Source organism: Sander lucioperca, chromosome 5 (assembly GCF_008315115.2).
Source record: "Sander lucioperca isolate FBNREF2018 chromosome 5, SLUC_FBN_1.2, whole genome shotgun sequence".
Taxonomy (NCBI): Eukaryota; Metazoa; Chordata; class Actinopteri; order Perciformes; family Percidae; genus Sander; species Sander lucioperca.
Window position 1 is genome coordinate 4,304,675 of NC_050177.1, and position 16,834 is coordinate 4,321,508.

The window sequence follows — 16,834 nt, forward strand, 5'->3', positions numbered from 1 at the left end:
AAAATTCATAGTATAGTTTGTTGAAAAAAGTTTAAAAAAAAAGTCATAGTATGGTTTGTTGAAAAAAGTTAAAAAGTCATAGTATAGTCTTTCAAAAAAATTCATAGTATAGTTTGTTGAAAAAAGTTATAAAAAGACATAGTATAGTATGTCAGAACAATTCATAGTATAGTTTGTCGAAAAAAGTTATTAAAAAAGTCATAGTATAGTATGTCGAAAAAAGTCATAAAAAGACAGTGTAGTATGTCGAAAAAAGTCATAGTATAGTTTGTCGAAAAAAGTTACTAAAAAAGTCATAGTATATAGTATGTTAAAAAAGTCATAGTATAGTTTGCCGAAAAAAGTTATTAAAAAAGTCATAGTATAGTATGTTCAAAAAAGTCATAGTATAGTTTGTCGAAAAAAGTTAGTAAAAAAAGTCATAGTATAGTATGTTCAAAAAAGTCATAGTATAGTTTGTCGAAAAAGTAATTAAAAAAGTCATAGTATAGTATGTTCAAAAAAGTAAAAAAATTCATAGTATAGTTTTGTTGAAAAAAGTCATAGTATAGTATGTCAAAAAAAAGTCATAAAAAGTCATAGTATAGTATTTCGAAAGAAGTCATAAAAAAAGTGATAATTTGAAATTTCGGTTGTAAAGCAACAAGAAACAAACACAAGTCATAAACAGGGAAGATCCTAAGGCCCTCTGGAGAATGTGGGCATCGATCCCACTACCTCTTACATGCTAAGCAAGCACTCTACCATTTGAGCTAAATCCCCTATAGGTCAGATGGATTGAAAGTCATAAAAATTCATAGCATAGTTTGTTGAAAAAAGTTATTAAAAAAAGTCATAGTATAGTATGTCGAAAAAAGTCATTGTATAGTTTGTCGAAAAAAGTTATTAAAAAAGTCATAGTATAGTATTTTGAAAAAAGTCATAAAAAGACAGTGCAGCATGGCGAAAAAAGTCATAGTATAGTATGTCGAAAAGTCATAAAAAGACAGTGTAGTATGTCGAAAAACGTCATAGTATAGTTTGTCGAAAAAAGTTATTAAAAAAGTCATAGTATAGTATGTTCAAAAAAGTCATAGTATAGTTTGTCGAAAAAAGTTAGTAAAAAAAGTCATAGTATAGTATGTTCAAAAAAGTCATAGTATAGTTTGTCGAAAAAAGTAATTAAAAAAAGTCATAGTATAGTATGTTCAAAAAAGTCAAAAAAATTCATAGTATAGTTTGTTGAAAAAAGTCATAGTATAGTATGTCAAAAAAAAGTCATAAAAAGTCATAGTATAGTATTTCGAAAGAAGTCATAAAAAAAGTGATAATTTGAAATTTCGGTTGTAAAGCAACAAGAAACAAACACAAGTCAAAAACACGGATCCTCTGGGGGTCCTCTGGAGAATGTGGGCATCGATCCCACTACCTCTTACATGCTAAGCAAGCGCTCTACCATTTGAGCTAATTCCCCTATAGGTAACATGGATTAAAAGTCAAAAAAATTCATAGTATAGTTTGTTGAAAAAAGTTATTAAAAAAAGTCATAGTATAGTATGTCGAAAAATGTCATAGTATAGTTTGTCGATAAAAGTTACTGAAAAAGTCATAGTATAGTATGTCAAAAAAAATCATAGTATAGTTTGTTGAAAAAAGTCATAGTATAGTTTGTCGAAAAAAGTTATTAAAAAAGTCATAAAAAGACAGTGCAGCATGGCGAAAAAAGTCATAAAAAGTCATAGTATAGTATGTTAAAAAAGTCATAGTATAGTTTGACGAAAAAAGTTAAAAAAGTCATAGTATAGTTTGCCGAAAAAAGTCATAAAAAGTCATAGTATAGTATGTTAAAAAAGTCATAGTATAGTTTGACGAAAAAAGTTAAAAAAGTCATAGTATAGTTTGTCGAAAATAGTTTTTAAAAAAGTCATAGTATAGTAATGTTGAAAAAAGTCATAAAAAGACAGTATAGTATGTAAAAAAAAATCATAGTATAGTTTGTTGAAAAAAGTCATAGTATAGAGTGTCAAAAAAAATTCATAGTATAGTTTGTCGAAAAAACTTTTATAAAAAGTCATAGTATAGTATGTCGAAAAACGTCATAGTATAGTTTGTCGAAAAAAGTTATTAAAAAAGTCATAGTATAGTATGTTCAAAAAAGTCATAGTATAGTTTGTCGAAAAAAGTTAGTAAAAAAAGTCATAGTATAGTATGTTCAAAAAAGTCATAGTATAGTTTGTCGAAAAAAGTAATTAAAAAAAGTCATAGTATAGTATGTTCAAAAAAGTCAAAAAAATTCATAGTATAGTTTGTTGAAAAAAGTCATAGTATAGTATGTCAAAAAAAAGTCATAAAAAGTCATAGTATAGTATTTCGAAAGAAGTAAAAAAAAAACTGATAACTTGAAATTTCGGTTGTAAAGCAACAAACACAAGTCAAAAACAGGGATCCTCTGGAGAATGTGGGCATCGATCCCACTACCTCTTACATGCTAAGCAAGCACTCTACCATTTGAGCTAATTCCCCTATAGGTAAGCTGGATTAAAAGTCAGAAAAATTCATAGTATAGTTTGTTGAAAAAAGTTATTAAAAAAAGTCATAGTATAGCATGTCGAAAAAAGTTATTAAAAAAGTCATAGTATAGTATTTTGAAAAAAGTCATAAAAAGACATAGTGCAGCATGGCGAAAAAAGTCATAGTATAGTATGTCGAAAAAAGTCATAAAAAGACAGTGTAGTATGTCGAAAAATGTCATAGTATAGTTTGTCGATAAAAGTTACTGAAAAAGTCATAGTATAGTATGTCGAAAAAAGTCATAAAAAGTCATAGTATAGTATGTCGAAAAAATTCATAGTATAGTTTGTCGAAAAAAGTTATAAAAAAAGTCATAGTATAGTATGTCGAAAAAAAGTCATAAAAATACAGTATAGTATGTCGAAAAATGTCATAGTATAGTTTGTCGAAAAAAGTTACTAAAAAAGTCATAGTATAGTATGTTAAAAAAGTCAGTATAATTTGTCGAAAAAAGTTAAAAAAGTCATAGTATAGTTTGTCGAAAAAAGTTTTTAAAAAGTCATAGTATAGTATGTTGAAAAAAGTCATAAAAAGACATAGTATAGTAAGTCAAAAAAATTCATAGTATAGTTTGTTGAAAAAAGTCATAGTATAGAGTGTCAAAATAAAGTCATAAAAAGTCATAGTATAGTATTTCGAAAGAAGTCATTAAAAAAGTGATAATTTGAAATTTCGGTTGTAAAGCAACAAGAAACAAACACAAGTCAAAAACAGGGATCCTCTGGGGGTCCTCTGGAGAATGTGGGCATCGATCCCACTACCTCTTACATGCTAAGCAAGCGCTCTGCCATTTGAGCTAATTCCCCTATAGGTAAGATGGATTAAAAGTCAGAAAAATTCATAGTATAGTTTGTTGAAAAAAGTTATTAAAAAAGTCATAGTATAGCATGTCGAAAAAAGTCATTGTATAGTTTGTCGAAAAAAGTTATTAAAAAAGTCATAGTATAGTATTTTGAAAAAAGTCATAAAAAGACATAGTGCAGCATGGCGAAAAAAGTCATAGTATAGTATGTCGAGAACAGTCATAAAAAGACAGTGTAGTATGTCGAAAAATGTCATAGTATAGTTTGTCGATAAAAGTTACTGAAAAAGTCATAGTATAGTATGTCGAAAAAAGTCATAAAAAGTCATAGTATAGTATGTCGAAAAAATTCATAGTATAGTTTGTCGAAAAAAGTTATAAAAAGACATAGTATAGTATGTCATAACAATTCACAGTATAGTTTGTCAAAAAAAGTTATTAAAAAGTCAGTATAGTATGTCGAAAAAAGTCATAGTATAGTTTGTCGAAAAAAGTTACTAAAATGTCATAGTATAGTATGTTAAAAAAGTCAGTATAATTTGTCGAAAAAAGTTAAAAAAGTCATAGTATAGTTTGTCGAAAAAAGTTTTTAAAAAGTCATAGTATAGTATGTTGAAAAAAGTCATAAAAAGACATAGTATAGTAAGTCAAAAAAATTCATAGTATAGTTTGTTGAAAAAAGTCATAATATAGAGTGTCAAAATAAAGTCATAAAAAGTCATAGTATAGTATTTCGAAAGAAGTCATTAAAAAAGTGATAATTTGAAATTTCGGTTGTTAAGCAACAAGAAACAAACACAAGTCAAAAACAGGGATCCTCTGGGGGTCCTCTGGAGAATGTGGGCATCGATCCCACTACCTCTTACATGCTAAGCAAGCGCTCTACCATTTGAGCTAATTCCCCTATAGGTAAGATGGATTAAAAGTCAGAAAAATTCATAGTATAGTTTGTTGAAAAAAGTTATTAAAAAAGTCATAGTATAGCATGTCGAAAAAAGTCATTGTATAGTTTGTCGAAAAAAGTTATTAAAAAAGTCATAGTATAGTATTTTGAAAAAAGTCATAAAAAGACATAGTGCAGCATGGCGAAAAAAGTCATAGTATAGTATGTCGAGAAAAGTCATAAAAAGACAGTGTAGTATGTCGAAAAATGTCATAGTATAGTTTGTCGATAAAAGTTACTGAAAAAGTCATAGTATAGTATGTCGAAAAAGTCATAAAAAGTCATAGTATAGTATATCGAAAAAATTCATAGTATAGTTTGTCGAAAAAAGTTATAAAAGACATAGTATAGTATGTCATAACAATTCACAGTATAGTTTGTCAAAAAAAGTTATTAAAAAAGTCATAGTATAGTATGTCGAAAAAGTCATAAAAATACAGTATAGTATGTCGAAAAATGTCATAGTATAGTTTGTCGAAAAAAGTTACTAAAAATGTCATAGTATAGTATGTTAAAAAAGTCAGTATAATTTGTCGAAAAAAGTTAAAAAAGTCATAGTATAGTTTGTCGAAAAAAGTTTTTATAAAGTCATAGTATAGTATGTTGAAAAAAGTCATAAAAAGACATAGTATAGTAAGTCAAAAAAATTCATAGTATAGTTTGTTGAAAAAGTCATAGTATAGAGTGTCAAAAAAAGTCATAAAAAGTCATAGTATAGTATTTCGTAAGAAGTCATTAAAAAAGTGATAATTTGAAATTTCGGTTGTAAAGCACAAGAAACAAACACAAGTCAAAAACAGGGAAGATCCTAAGGCTCTCTGGAGAATGTGGGCATCGATCCCACTACCTCTTACATGCGCTCTACCATCTGAGCTAATGGATGGATTAAAAGTCATAAAAATTCATAGAATAGTATGTTGAAAAAAGTTAAAAAAGTCATAGTATAGTCTGTCGAAAAAACTTAAAAAAAAGTCATAGTATAGTTTGTTGAAAAAAGTTATTAAAAAAAGTCATAGTATAGTATGTCGAAAAAAGTCATTGTATAGTTTGTCGAAAAAAGTCATAAAAAGTCATAGTATAGTATGTGGAAAAATTCATAGTATAGTTTGTCGAAAAAAGTTATAAAAAGACATAGTATAGTATGTCGAAAAAAGTCATCAAAATACAGTATAGTATGTCGAAAAATGTCATAGTATAGTTTGTCGAAAAAAGTTACTAAAAAAGTCATAGTATAGTATGTTAAAAAAGTCAGTATAATTTGTCGAAAAAAGTTAAAAAAAGTCATAGTATAGTTTGTCGAAAAAAGTTTTTATAAAGTCATAGTATAGTATGTTGAAAAAAGTCATAAAAAGACATAGTATAGTAAGTCAAAAAATTCATAGTATAGTTTGTTGAAAAAAGTCATAGTATAGAGTGTCAAAAAAAAGTCATAAAAAGTCATAGTATAGTATTTCGTAAGAAGTCATTAAAAAAGTGATAATTTGAAATTTCGGTTGTAAAGCAACAAGAAACAAACACAAGTCAAAAACAGGGATCCTCTGGAGAATGTGGGCATCGATCCCACTACCTCTTACATGCTAAGCAAGCGCTCTACCATTTGAGCTAATTCCCCTATAGGTAAGATGGATTAAAAGTCAGAAAAATTCATAGTATAGTTTGTTGAAAAAAGTTATTAAAAAAAGTCATAGTATAGCATGTCGAAAAAAGTCATTGTATAGTTTGTCGAAAAAAGTTATTAAAAAAGTCATAGTATAGTATTTTGAAAAAAGTCATAAAAAGACATAGTGCAGCATGGCGAAAAAAGTCATAGTATAGTATGTCGAGAAAAGTCATAAAAGACAGTGTAGTATGTCGAAAATGTCATAGTATAGTTTGTCGATAAAGTTACTGAAAAAGTCATAGTATAGTATGTCGAAAAAAGTCATAAAAAGTCATAGTATAGTATGTCGAAAAAATTCATAGTATAGTTTGTCGAAAAAAGTTATAAAAAGACATAGTATAGTATGTCATAACAATTCACAGTATAGTTTGTCAAAAAAAGTTATTAAAAAGTCAGTATAGTATGTCGAAAAAAGTCATAAAATACAGTATAGTATGTCGAAAAATGTCATAGTATAGTTTGTCGAAAAAAGTTACTAAAAATGTCATAGTATAGTATGTTAAAAAAGTCAGTATAATTTGTCGAAAAAAGTTAAAAAAGTCATAGTATAGTTTGTCGAAAAAAGTTTTTAAAAAGTCATAGTATAGTATGTTGAAAAAAGTCATAAAAAGACATAGTATAGTAAGTCAAAAAATTCATAGTATAGTTTGTTGAAAAAAGTCATAATATAGAGTGTCAAAATAAAGTCATAAAAGTCATAGTATAGTATTTCGAAAGAAGTCATTAAAAAGTGATAATTTGAAATTTCGGTTGTTAAGCAACAAGAAACAAACACAAGTCAAAAACAGGGATCCTCTGGGGGTCCTCTGGAGAATGTGGGCATCGATCCCACTACCTCTTACATGCTAAGCAAGCGCTCTACCATTTGAGCTAATTCCCCTATAGGTAAGATGGATTAAAAGTCAGAAAAATTCATAGTATAGTTTGTTGAAAAAAGTTATTAAAAAAGTCATAGTATAGCATGTCGAAAAAAGTCATTGTATAGTTTGTCGAAAAAAGTTATTAAAAAAGTCATAGTATAGTATTTTGAAAAAAGTCATAAAAAGACATAGTGCAGCATGGCGAAAAAAGTCATAGTATAGTATGTCGAGAAAAGTCATAAAAAGACAGTGTAGTATGTCGAAAAATGTCATAGTATAGTTTGTCGATAAAAGTTACTGAAAAAGTCATAGTATAGTATGTCGAAAAAAGTCATAAAAAGTCATAGTATAGTATATCGAAAAAATTCATAGTATAGTTTGTCGAAAAAGTTATAAAAAGACATAGTATAGTATGTCATAACAATTCACAGTATAGTTTGTCAAAAAAAAGTTATTAAAAAAGTCATAGTATAGTATGTCGAAAAAAGTCATAAAAATACAGTATAGTATGTCGAAAAATGTCATAGTATAGTTTGTCGAAAAAAGTTACTAAAAATGTCATAGTATAGTATGTTAAAAAGTCAGTATAATTTGTCGAAAAAGTTAAAAAAGTCATAGTATAGTTTGTCGAAAAAAGTTTTTATAAAGTCATAGTATAGTATGTTGAAAAAAGTCATAAAAAGACATAGTATAGTAAGTCAAAAAAATTCATAGTATAGTTTGTTGAAAAAAGTCATAGTATAGAGTGTCAAAAAAAAGTCATAAAAAGTCATAGTATAGTATTTCGTAAGAAGTCATTAAAAAAGTGATAATTTGAAATTTCGGTTGTAAAGCAACAAGAAACAAACACAAGTCAAAAACAGGGAAGATCCTAAGGCTCTCTGGAGAATGTGGGCATCGATCCCACTACCTCTTACATGCGCTCTACCATCTGAGCTAATGGATGGATTAAAAGTCATAAAAATTCATAGAATAGTATGTTGAAAAAAGTTAAAAAAGTCATAGTATAGTTTGTTGAAAAAAGTTATTAAAAAAAGTCATAGTATAGTATGTCGAAAAAAGTCATTGTATAGTTTGTCGAAAAAAGTCATAAAAAGTCATAGTATAGTATGTGGAAAAAATTCATAGTATAGTTTGTCGAAAAAAGTTATAAAAAGACATAGTATAGTATGTCGAAAAAAGTCATAGTATAGTTTGTCGAAAAAATTTACTAAAAAAGTCATAGTATAGTATTTTGAAAAAAGTCATAAAAAGACATAGTGCAGCATGGCGAAAAAAGTCATAGTATAGTATGTCGAAAAAAGTCATAAAAAGACAGTGTAGTATGTCGAAAAATGTCATAGTATAGTTTGTCGATAAAAGTTACTGAAAAAGTCATAGTATAGTATGTCGAAAAACGTCATAGTATAGTTTGTCGAAAAAAGTTATTAAAAAAGTCATAGTATAGTATGTTCAAAAAAGTCATAGTATAGTTTGTCGAAAAAAGTTAGTAAAAAAAGTCATAGTATAGTATGTTCAAAAAAGTCATAGTATAGTTTGTCGAAAAAAGTAATTAAAAAAAGTCATAGTATAGTATGTTCAAAAAAGTCAAAAGAATTCATAGTATAGTTTGTTGAAAAAAGTCATAGTATAGTATGTCAAAAAAAAGTCATAAAAAGTCATAGTATAGTATTTCGAAAGAAGTCATAAAAAAAGTGATAATTTGAAATTTCGGTTGTAAAGCAACAAACACAAGTCAAAACAGGGATCCTCTGGGGGTCCTCTGGAGAATGTGGGCATCGATCCCGCTACCTCTTACATGCTAAGCAAGCGCTCTACCATTTGAGCTAATTCCCCTATAGGTAAGCTGGATTAAAAGTCAGAAAAATTCATAGTATAGTTTGTTGAAAAAAGTTATTAAAAAAGTCATAGTATAGTATGTCGAAAAAAGTCATTGTATAGTTTGTCGAAAAAAGTTATTAAAAAAGTCATAGTATAGTATTTTGAAAAAAGTCATAAAAAGACATAGTGCAGCATGGCGAAAAAAGTCATAGTATAGTATGTCGAAAAAAGTCATAAAAAGACAGTGTAGTATGTCGAAAAATGTCATAGTATAGTTTGTCGATAAAAGTTACTGAAAAAGTCATAGTATAGTATGTCGAAAAAAGTCATAAAAAGTCATAGTATAGTATGTCGAAAAAATTCATAGTATAGTTTGTCGAAAAAAGTTATAAAAAAAGTCATAGTATAGTATGTCGAAAAAAGTCATAAAAATACAGTATAGTATGTCGAAAAATGTCATAGTATAGTTTGTCGAAAAAAGTTACTAAAAAAGTCATAGTATAGTATGTTAAAAAAGTCAGTATAATTTGTCGAAAAAAGTTAAAAAAGTCATAGTATAGTTTGTCGAAAAAAGTTTTTAAAAAGTCATAGTATAGTATGTTAAAAAAGTCATAAAAAGACATAGTATAGTAAGTCAAAAAAATTCATAGTATAGTTTGTTGAAAAAAGTCATAGTATAGTTTTTGAAAAAAATCATAAAAAGACAGTGCAGCATGTCGAAAAAAGTCATAGTAAAGTATGTCCAAAAAAATCATAAAAAGATAGTGTAGTATGTCGAAAAATGTCATAGTATAGTTTGTCGAAAAAAGTTATTAAAAAAAGTCATAGTATAGTATGTTCAAAAAATTCATAGTATAGTTTGTCGAAAAACGTTAAAAAAGTCATAGTATAGTTTGTCGAAAAAAGTTTTTAAAAAAGTCATAGTATAGTATGTTGAAAAAAGTCATAGTATAGTTTGTTGAAAAAAGTCATAGTATAGTTTTTGAAAAAAATCATAAAAAGACAGTGTAGTATGTCGAAAAATGTCATAGTATAGTATTTCGAAAGAAGTCATTAAAAAAGTGATAATTTGAAATTTCGGTTGTAAAGCAACAAGAAACAAACACAAGTCAAAAACAGGGAAGATCCTAAGGCCCTCTGGAGAATGTGGGCATCGATCCCACTACCTATTACATGCTAAGCAAGCACTCTACCATTTGAGCTAATTCCCCTATAGCTAAGACGGATTAAAAGTCATAAAAATTCATAGTATAGTTTGTTGAAAAAAGTTATTAAAAAAAGTCATAGTATAGTATGTTAAAAAAGTCAGTATAGTTTGTCGAAAAAAGTTAAAAAAGTCATAGTATAGTTTGTCGAAAAAAGTTTTTAAAAAAGTCATAGTATAGTATGTTGAAAAAAGTCATAAAAAGACAGTATAGTATGTCAAAAAAATTCATAGTATAGTTTGTTGAAAAAAGTTATTAAAAATTCATAGTATAGTTTGTTGAATATAGTTTGCCGAAAAAAAGTCATAGTATGGTTTGTTGAAAAAATGTAAAAAAGTCATAGTGTAGTCTGTCGAAAAAACTTTTTAAAAAAGTCATAGTATAGTCTGTCGAAAAAAGTCATAAAAAGAAATAGTATAGTATGTCGAAAAAAGTCATAGTATAGTTTGTCGAAAAAAGTTATTAAAAAAGTCATAGTATAGTATGTTCAAAAAAGTCAAAAAAATCATAGTATAGTTTGTTGAAAAAAGTCATAGTATAGTATGTCAAAAAAAGTCATAAAAAGACAGTATAGTATGTCGAAAAATGTCATAGTATAGTTTGTCGAAAAAATTTACTAAAAAAGTCATAGTATAGTATTTTGAAAAAAGTCATAAAAAGACATAGTGCAGCATGGCGAAAAAAGTCATAGTATAGTATGTCGAAAAAAGTCATAAAAAGACAGTGTAGTATGTCGAAAAATGTCATAGTATAGTTTGTCGATAAAAGTTACTGAAAAAGTCATAGTATAGTATGTCGAAAAACGTCATAGTATAGTTTGTCGAAAAAAGTTATTAAAAAAGTCATAGTATAGTATGTTCAAAAAAGTCATAGTATAGTTTGTCGAAAAAAGTTAGTAAAAAAAGTCATAGTATAGTATGTTCAAAAAAGTCATAGTATAGTTTGTCGAAAAAAGTAATTAAAAAAAGTCATAGTATAGTATGTTCAAAAAGTCAAAAAATTCATAGTATAGTTTGTTGAAAAAAGTCATAGTATAGTATGTCAAAAAAAAGTCATAAAAAGTCATAGTATAGTATTTCGAAAGAAGTCATAAAAAAAGTGATAATTTGAAATTTCGGTTGTAAAGCAACAAACACAAGTCAAAAACAGGGATCCTCTGGGGGTCCTCTGGAGAATGTGGGCGTCGATCCCACTACCTCTTGCATGCGAAGCAAGCGCTCTACCATTTGAGCTAATTCCCCTATAGGTAACATCGATTAAAAGTCAAAAAAATTCATAGTATAGTTTGTTGAAAAAAGTTATTAAAAAAGTCATAGTATGGTTTGTTGAAAAAAGTTAAAAAAGTCATAGTATAGTTTGTTGAAAACAGTTATTAAAAAAGTCATAGTATAGTTTGTTTAAAAAAGTTATTAAAAAATTCATAGTATAGTTTGTTGAATATAGTTTGCCGAAAAAAGTCATAGTATGGTTTGTTGAAAAAATGTAGAAAAAAGTCATAGTATAGTCTGTCGAAAAACGTCATAAAAAGAAATAGTATAGTATGTCGAAAAAAGTCATAGTATAGTTTGTCGAAAAAAGTTATTAAAAAAGTCATAGTATAGTATGTTCAAAAAAGTCAAAAAAATCATAGTATAGTTTGTTGAAAAAAGTCATAGTATAGTATGTCAAAAAAAGTCATAGTATAGTTTGTCGAAAAAAGTCATAATAACTCATAGTATAGTATGTCGAAAAAATTCATAGTATAGTTTGTCGAAAAAAGTTATAAAAAGACATAGTATAGTATGTCATAACAATTCATAGTATAGTTTGTCGACAAAAGTTATTAAAAAAGTCATAGTATAGTATGTCGAAAAAAGTCATAAAAATACAGTATAGTATGTCGAAAAATGTCATAGTATAGTTTGTCGATAAAAGTTACTGAAAAAGTCATAGTATAGTATGTCGAAAAACGTCATAGTATAGTTTGTCGAAAAAAGTTATTAAAAAAGTCATAGTACAGTATGTTCAAAAAAGTCATAGTATAGTTTGTCGAAAAAAGTTATTAAAAAAAGTCATAGTATAGTATGTTCAAAAAAGTCAAAAAATTCATAGTATAGTTTGTTGAAAAAAGTCATAGTATAGTATGTCAAAAAAAAGTCATAAAAAGTCATAGTATAGTATTTCGAAAGAAGTCATAAAAAAAGTGATAATTTGAAATTTCGGTTGTAAAGCAACAAGAAACAAACAAGTCAAAAACAGGGAAGATCCTAGGGTCCTCTGGAGAATGTGGGCATCGATCCCACTACCTCTTACATGCTAAAAAAAGTCATAGTATAGTATGTTAAAAAAGTCAGTATAGTTTGTCGAAAAAAGTTAAAAAAGTCATAGTATAGTTTGTCGAAAAAGTTATTAAAAAAAGTCATAGTATAGTATGTCGAAAAAAGTCAAAAAAAGACATAGTACAGCATGTCGAAAAAAGTCAGTATAGTTTGTCGAAAAAAGTCATAAAAAGACAGTGTAGTATGTCGAAAAATGTCATAGTATATTTTGTTGAAAAAAGTCATAGTATAGTATGTCAAGAAAAAGTCATAAAAAGTCATAGTATAGTATTTCGAAAGAAGTCATAAAAAACTGATAATTTGAAATTTCGGTTGTAAAGCAACAAGAAACAAACACAAGTCAAAAACAGGGAAGAGCCTATTCTCCTCTGGAGAACGTAAGCGTTGATCCCATTCTCCTGTGGAGAATGTGGGCGTCGATCCCACTACCTCTTGCATGCGAAGCAAGCGCTCTACCATTTGAGCTAATTCCCCTATAGGTAACATGGATTAAAAGTCAAAAAAAGTCATAGTATAGTCTGTCGAAAAACGTCATAAAAAGAAATAGTATAGTATGTCGAAAAAAGTCATAGTATAGTTTGTCGAAAAAAGTTATTAAAAAAGTCATAGTATAGTATGTTCAAAAAAGTCAAAAAAATCATAGTATAGTTTGTTGAAAAAAAGTCATAGTATAGTATGTCAAAAAAAGTCATAGTATAGTTTGTCGAAAAAAGTCATAATAACTCATAGTATAGTATGTCGAAACATTCATAGTATAGTTTGTCGAAAAAAGTTATAAAAAGACATAGTATAGTATGTCATAACAATTCATAGTATAGTTTGTCGACAAAAGTTATTAAAAAGTCATAGTATAGTATGTTAAAAAGTCAGTATAGTTTGTCGAAAAAAGTAAAAAAGTCATAGTATAGTTTGTCGAAAAAACTTTAAAAAAAAGTCCTAGTATAGTACGTCGAAAAAAGTCATAGTATAGTTTGTCGAAAAAAGATATAAAAAAGTCATAGTATAGTATATCGAAAAAAGTCATAAAAATACAGTATAGTATGTCGAAAATTGTCATAGTATAGTTTGTCGAAAAAAGTTACTAAAAAAGTCATAGTATAGTATGTTGAAAAAAGTCATAAAAAGACAGTGTAGTATGTCGAAAAATGTCATAGTATAGTTTGTCGATAAAAGTTACTGAAAAAGTCATAGTATAGTATGTCGAAAAATGTCATAGTATAGTTTGTCGATAAAAGTTACTGAAAAAGTCATAGTATAGTATGTCGAAAAAAGTCACAGTATAGTATGTCTAAAAAAGTCATAAAAAGACAGTGTAGTATGTCGAAAAATGTCATAGTATAGTTTGTCGATAAAAGTTACTGAAAAAGTCATAGTATAGTATGTCATAACAATTCATAATATAGTTTGTCGAAAAAAGTTATTAAAAAAGTCATAGTATAGTATATCGAAAAAAGTCATAAAAATACAGTATAGTATGTCGAAAATTGTCATTGTATAGTTTGTCGAAAAAAGTTACTGAAAAAGTCATAGTATAGTATGTCGAAAAAAGGTAAAAAATTCATAATATAGTTTATCGAAAAAAGTTATTAAAAAAGTCATAGTATAGTATGTTGAAAAAAGTTACTGAAAAAGTCATAGTATAGTATGTCGAAAAAAGACATAAAAGTCATAGTATAGTATGTCGAAAAAATTCATAGTATAGTTTGTAGAAAAAAGTTATTAAAAAAGTCATAGTATAGTATGTTGAAAAAAGTCATAAAAAGATATAGTATATTATGTCGAAAAAAGTCTTAGTATAGTTTGTCGAAAAAAGTTAAAAAGTCATAGTATAGTTTGTCGAAAAAGTTATTAAAAAAGTCATAGTATAGTATGTTGAAAAAAGTCATGAAAAGACATAGTATAGTATATCGACAAAAGTCATAGTATAGTTTGTCGAAAAAAGTTAAAAAAGTAATAGTATAGTTTGTCGAAAAAAGTTTAAAAAGTAATAGTATAGTTTGTCGAAAAAAGTTTAAAAAGTCATATTATAGTTTGTCAAAAAAAGTTATTAAAAAAGTCATAGTACAGCGTGTAGAAAAAAGTAATAGTATAGTTTGCAGAAAAAAGTTATAAAAAAACTCAGTATGTTGAAAAAAGTCATAAAAATACATTGTATTGAATGTCGAAAAAATTCATAGTGTAGTTTGTTGAAAAAAGTTATAAAAAGACGTAGTATAGTATGTCATAACAATTCATAGTATAGTTTGTCGAAAAAAGTTATTAAAAAAGTCATAGTATAGTATGTCGAAAAGTCATAGTATAGTTTGTCGAAAAAAGTTACTGAAAAAGTCATAGTATAGTATGTCGAAAAAAGGTAAAAAATTCATAATATAGTTTATCGAAAAAAGATATTAAAAAAGTCATAGTATAGTATGTTGAAAAAAGTCATAAAAAGATATAGTATATTATGTCGAAAAAAGTCTTAGTATAATTTGTCGAAAAAAGTTAAAAAAGTCATAGTATAGTTTGTCGAAAAAGTTATTAAAAAAGTCATAGTATAGTATGTTGAAAAAAGTCATGAAAAGACATAGTAAAGTATATCGACAAAAGTCATAGTATAGTTTGTCGAAAAAAGTTAAAAAAGTAATAGTATAGTTTGTCTAAAAAAGTAATAGTATAGTTTGTCCAAAAAAGTTAAAAAAGTCATAGTATAGTTTGCCAAAAAAAGTTATTAAAAAAGTCATAGTACAGCATGTAGAAAAAAGTAAAAGCATAGTTTGCAGAAAAAAGTTATAAAAAAACTCAGTATGTTGAAAAAAGTCATAAAAGTACATTGTATAGAATGTCGAAAAAATTCACAGTGTAGTTTGTCGAAAAAAGTTATAAAAAGACGTAGTATAGTATGTCATAACAATTCATAGTATAGTTTGTCGAAAAAAGTTATTAAAAAAGTCATAGTATAGTATGTCGAAAAAAGTCATAAAAAGACGTAGTATAGTATGTCATAACAATTCATAGTATAGTTTGTCGAAAAAAGTTATTAAAAAAAGTCATAGTATAGTATGTCGAAAAAAAGTCATAAAAAGACATAGTATAGTATGTCGAAAAGTCATAGTATAGTTTGTCGAAAAAGTTACTGAAAAGGTCATAGTATAGTATGTCTAAAAAAGTCATAGTATAGTATGTTCAAAAAAGTCAAAAATTCAGAGTATAGTAAGTCAAAAAAATTCATAGTATAGTCAGAGTATAGTATGTCGAAAAAAGTCATAAAAATACATAGTATAGTATGTCGAAAAATGTCATAGTATAGTTTGTCGAAAAAAGTTATTAAAAAAGTCATAGTATAGTATGTCGAAAAAAGTCATAAAAGACATAGTATAGTATGTCGAAAAATGTCATAGTATAGTTTGTCGAAAAAAGTTATTAAAAAAGTCATAGTATAGTATGTTCAAAAAAGTCATAGTATAGTTTGTCGAAAAAAGTTATTAAAAAAAGTCATAGTATAGTATGTCAAAAAAAAGTCATAAAAAGTCATAGTATAGTATTTCAAAAGAAGTCATAAAAAAAATTATAATTTGAAATGTTGGTTGTAAAGCAACAAGAAACAAACACAAGTCAAAAACAGGGAAGATCCTAAGGTCCTCTGGAGAATGTGGGCATCGATCCCACTACCTCTTACATGCTAAGCAAGCACTCTACCATTTGAGCTAATTCCGCTATAGGTAAGATGGATTAAAAGTCATAAAAATTCATAGTATAGTTTGTTGAAAAAAGTTATTAAAAAAAGTCATAGTATAGTATGTCAAAAAAAGTCATAAAAAGTCATAGTATAGTATTTCGAAAGAAGTCATAAAAAAAATGATAATTTGAAATTTTGGTTGTAAAGCAACAAGAAACAAACACAAGTCAAAAACAGGGAAGATCCTAAGGTCCTCTGGAGAATGTGGGCATCGATCCCACTACCTCTTACATGCTAAGCAAGCGCTCTACCATTTGAGCTAATTCCCCTATAGGTAAGATGTATTAAAATTCATAAAAATTCATAGTATAGTTTGTTGAAAAAAGTTATTAAAAAAAGTCATAGTATAGTTTGTCGAAAAAAGTTACTAAAAAAGTCATAGTATAGTTTGTCGAAAAAAGTTAAAAAAAAGTCATAGTATAGTTTGTCGAAAAAAGTTTTTGAAAAAGTCATAGTATAGTATGTTGAAAAAAGTCATAAAATGTCATAGTATAGTTTGTTGAAAAAAGTCATAGTATAGAGTGTCAAAAAAAAGTCATAAAAAGTCATAGTATAGTATTTCGTAAGAAGTCATTAAAAAAGTGATAATTTGAAATTTCGGTTGTAAAGCAACAAGAAACAAACACAAGTCAAAAACAGGGAAGATCCTAAGGCTCTCTGGAGAATGTGGGCATCGATCCCACTACCTCTTACATGCGCTCTACCATCTGAGCTAATGGATGGATTAAAAGTCATAAAAATTCATAGAATAGTATGTTGAAAAAAGTTAAAAAAGTCATAGTATAGTCTGTCGAAAAAACTTAAAAAAAAGTCATAGTATAGTTTGTTGAAAAAAGTTATTAAAAAAAGTCATAGTATAGTATGTCGAAAAAAGTCATTGTATAGTTTGTCGAAAAAAGTCATAAAAAGTCATAGTATAGTATGTGGAAAAAATTCATAGTATAGTTTGTCGAAAAA

At 27.0% G+C, this 16,834-nt stretch overlaps 2 non-coding genes and 2 pseudogenes across 2 annotated transcripts; all 4 read right to left on the bottom strand.

Moving 5' to 3' along the window:
* Nucleotides 1–16,834, bottom strand: part of LOC118495060 — a 1,111,612-nt pseudogene that overhangs the window by 204,395 nt on the left and 890,383 nt on the right.
* The window catches only part of LOC116036201, a 131,174-nt pseudogene that overhangs the window by 57,959 nt on the left and 56,381 nt on the right, over nt 1–16,834 (bottom strand).
* Nucleotides 11,010–11,082, bottom strand: trnaa-cgc. The gene has a single exon. It is a non-coding gene; the product is annotated as a tRNA-Ala (tRNA).
* On the bottom strand, nt 12,561–12,633 carry trnaa-cgc. Its single transcript has one exon. It is a non-coding gene; the product is annotated as a tRNA-Ala (tRNA).